This window comes from Salvelinus namaycush, unplaced genomic scaffold, assembly GCF_016432855.1.
Source record: "Salvelinus namaycush isolate Seneca unplaced genomic scaffold, SaNama_1.0 Scaffold159, whole genome shotgun sequence".
Taxonomy (NCBI): Eukaryota; Metazoa; Chordata; class Actinopteri; order Salmoniformes; family Salmonidae; genus Salvelinus; species Salvelinus namaycush.
The window spans coordinates 121739-126106 of NW_024058330.1; the positions used below are offsets into that span (position 1 = coordinate 121739).

Genomic DNA, 4368 nt, shown 5'->3' on the forward strand with positions numbered 1-4368 from the left:
AGCTCACTCCCTGGTGATGGCCAATGACACGCAGCTCACTCCCTGGTGATGGCCAATGACACGCATCTCACTCCCTGGTGATGGCCAATGACGCTCAGCTCACTCCCTGGTGATGGCCAATGTGTTCCTGTCAAAAACATCTCTCTGTCTCTCTCTCTTTGTAAAACAATATTTGGAAATTGATCAAGTATTTTGGTAGGCTACAACATAGTCTTCACTTTTCAGCAGGAACCATTTGCTTTCCAACCTGTGTTTTCCATCAGTTGTATTTGAAATATATATTATTGGGCTACACTCCACAACTAGGCTTTTTTTTTTTTTTTTTTAAGAAGCAATTGATCCTCTGTGGCTAAATTATAGGCCTTGTCATGGTGTAGTGGGCTCTTCTGAATGATTTATTTCTGAACAGACAGTAGTAATTCTGTAATATCGGCTGATGTATTTATCAAGGGTGCTGCAGATCCTTCAGAACCCTTCGCGCGGCTATGATTCTAAGCAATAAATGATGAAGTGCAACGCTGGAGAGATGAGAGTTGCAAGCTCATGTCTATCAGAACAGAGAGGGAGAGATATCATAGAAAGTGAATCTCATTCTAGTTACGTGAGAGATACTGACACGCTTCTCACACAGACAAGGACAGGCTTTGGTCTCAAACATAGGTTACAATGTTGCACAAACCATAAACCTGGGCCGGCTCAACCCAAATCAACTCTTATAATATTAGGGCTGGGCTGAAAATGTTTTTTGTTTTTTCAAATAACGTTTTTTTGTGGGGGCAGGAGAATAAACAAAGAGGCAACTCAAATGAACTTTGGTCGCTTTTATTATTGTTGTTGCATCGCAAAAAGTGAGAGATAAAAATGTCATGCCATGGTAACGGATCCGGACGAAATAGGATCCGGAACAAAACAGTCCAAAACGGATAGATTGACAGGATCCGGCTGAAATGATGATTTGGTGGACTGCTGTGTGAGGCGCTCAGTGTGGTGAACTGCGCCTCCTACTGGCTACCCCCGCTACTACAGGCAGGGCTGGAGCCCTCTCTACTGCTGAATCCCAAATCTACATGATCCACCAAAATACCAAAGAAGAAAATGTCTAATTTGTGTAACGTGTCATTCCAGTCTTCAATGCAGTAGTTTAACGACGGAATTAAGCATGGAATGGAAACAATCAGGAAGTAGTTGATTCCACTAGTTAACACAGCCACATTGTAAACATGTATGTTCTTCATTCAAGGTTAGGGTTAGGCATACATGTATCCGTGTGGTTAAGGTTAGAGCTAGGCTAAACATTTAATATTTAGAAGCGAAATTGTAGAAATGGGCGGGGTTTAGGACTTTGTGGCTGTGGTAACTAGTAACGACAGAAGTAGTGGACACTATATTACCCAGGGTCCCCATCGTGTGTCTACATACACTTTATAGAAACAATATTTGATTATTTGCCGTAATTCCACCAAAAACACTTACATATAAAGCGACAAGAACATGGTCGTGAAAACCTTATCTATGCGTCTCTGACCAAACCATATAATTGGGCACAACAATATTTATCCATAACCGTTATCGAGATTGATAGTGCTGTGAATCTGGTTGGTGTCAACCCCTTCGGACAGCAGTACACTCTAGTTTCTCTTCAGATCGCATAAATCTTTCGCCTTTTACTAAAGATTTCCGTGGAGAGGAACATACTGAGTATCAACTAATTTTTTGATGCCCGGCCTCACGGCTGGGCTTCCTACACTTGTTGAAAGTAAAATTCATTTAGTACATATTTGAGTAGAAGTGTCCAGTTTGAAACCTACATTTTGCCTGCCTTTTAGACCTATGCAGCATTGATACAGTATCTTGGGAGGAAAATAGAGGGAGTGCTCAAAGAGCACCTCTAGTTTCCAAACTCACAGTGTACGAGGCAAGTGGATCGTTCTGCAGCCTATCAGTTTAAATCCAACCAGTTTTTTTATATTGGATATACATACTGCACCGTACATAATTTTCTGTACTTTGTGTCGCTTGTAAAGGGAGTTTGGGGTTCATTCTACTCGGGAGCACTTTTTTTGCAGCCCTGATAGTGGCCCATCATCTTAAATCCAATCTGTTTTTCCATATTGGACATACTTAGTACACACTTTTATGTACGTTGTGTCACAGTAAAAGGGTGCCCATTCTACTCAGGAGCACTTCAGCTTTCCAAATCCACAGATTTTACAGCGTCTCTGCTCATTTGGCGGCCCTTAAAGTGTGGCAAATCCTCTTAAATGAAGTATGTTTTTCATATTGGAATAAACAGAAAGTATTTACACCCCTTGACTTTTTCCACATTTTGTTGTGTTACAGCCTGAATATTTAAAATGGATAAAATTGATATATTGTGTCACTGACCTACACACAATACCCCATAATGTCAAAGTGGAATTGTGTTTTTAGAAATGTTTACAAATGCTCCTCTGGGTGTAAACTCTGTGTATTTCTTAACTACAAGTGCTCCTGAGTAGAATGGACCCCCTTTTACAACGTATGGTGCAATATGTATAGTCAATATGAAAAAACTAGTTGATTTACATTTATGGGCCACTCTATAAGGGCCAAATGACGTAAATCCTGTATGTAAATCCATGAAATTACATTTAGTATGATATGTTACGTTTTCTATTTTATTTATTTTTATTTAACCTTTATTTAACTAGGCAAGTCAGTTAAGAGCAAATTCTTATTTACAATGACGGCCTACCAAAAGGCCGGGGGCCTGGGATAAAAAAAATAAAAAAAAATACAATATACATATAGGACAAAACACATCACAACAAGAGAGACAACACAACACTACATAAAGAGAGACCTAAGACAACAGCATAGCAAGGCAGGGACACATGACAACACAGCATGGTAGCAGCACGAAACATGACACAAACATTATTGGGCATGGACAACAGCACAAAGGGCAAGAAGGTAGACACACAAATACATCACACAAAGCAGCCACAACTGTCAGTAAGTGTCCATGATTGCGTCTTTGAATGAAGAGATTGAGATAAAATTGTCCAGTTCGAGTGTTTGTTGCAGCTCGTTCCAGTCGCTAGCTGCAGCGAACTGAAAAGAGGAGCGACCCAGAGATGTGTGTGCTTTGGGGACCTTCAACAGAATGTGACTGGCAGAACGGGTGTTGTATGTGGAGGATGAGGGCTGCAGTAGATATCTCAGATAGGGGGGAGTGAGGCCTAAGAAGGTTTTATAAATAAGCATCAACCAGTGGGACTTGCGACGGGTATAGAGATGACCAGTTTACAGAGGAGTATAGAGTGCAGTGATGTGTCCTATAAGGAGCATTGGTGGCAAATCTGATGGCCAAATGACAAAAAACATCTAAGTTATGTATTAATTTTGTATTACAACTCGTATATGTTACGAATTTGCTAACGCGTATGATATGTTACGAATTCTAATTTGTTGTGGCTAACGTTAGCTAGGTGACTAAAGCTACCGTTAGCTACCTGGCTAACATTAGCTAGGCTAGGGGTAAGGGTTAGCTAACATGTTAAGTAGTTGAAAAGTAGCTCAAAAATAGCAAGTGCAGTAGTTGAAAAGTGTCTAAAAAGCTAAACAAAAAAAGTTGTCCACGATGAGATTTGAACACACAGTACAGTAGGTGGTGGGGACGACCGGTAGACAGTGTCCTTCGCCCCCGCCTGTCGGGCACGGTTTTCTCCGGTGGTACTAACTAACTAGCAAGCCAGCACACGGTGTCGCTAACTAACGACGGCGAGGGAAGGTGTTCAGCTGGCGGGAGCGAAGGACACTGTCTACTAGTGTCGCTCCTGCTAGCGAGCAAGGAGTACTCCGGTAGGCGGAGGCAATAAACTCAGATAATATTTTTATTTCCATTTTTGACCCACATTCAAAAGTGTCACACAAGCCTGAAGATGACGTGCTCGACGCGGTTCCTGAATCCCATTGGTTCCTGTATGAAAGAACCAATGGGAAGCTCGACGGGGGGCGTCCCTGCAACGCATGTATACCCACATGCAGGAACAGGAGTCGCACTATTGTCTTTCACTGCGACACAACCGACAGATCATTTTAGATGGGTGTATGAGCGCACACACAAAAAAACATTGTTTACCATTTAGGCTTAAACAAATAAAGATAAAGCAAATAAATGGCATAATATATTTTAGAAATACTTTAAATTATTCTTTGTATGATAACTAGTATAAAATATACCGATAAATGTTTCAATAATTTTCGCCCTAATTATTCATTTACAAAGAATACAGGACATGACTTTAATTCTGAAGGATTCCCCCCAAAAAACGTGACCCAGAAGTACTTAGTTATTATTTTCCGCTTCACATAGGTGGGGCTATT

At 40.9% G+C, this 4368-nt stretch overlaps 1 non-coding gene across 1 annotated transcript; it reads left to right on the forward strand.

The window, feature by feature from the left end:
- The first annotated feature begins 1623 nt into the window (after positions 1-1623).
- On the forward strand, positions 1624-1739 carry LOC120037148. Its single transcript, XR_005474771.1, has one exon. It is a non-coding gene; the product is annotated as a U5 spliceosomal RNA (small nuclear RNA).
- Positions 1740-4368: the final 2629 nt, after the last annotated feature.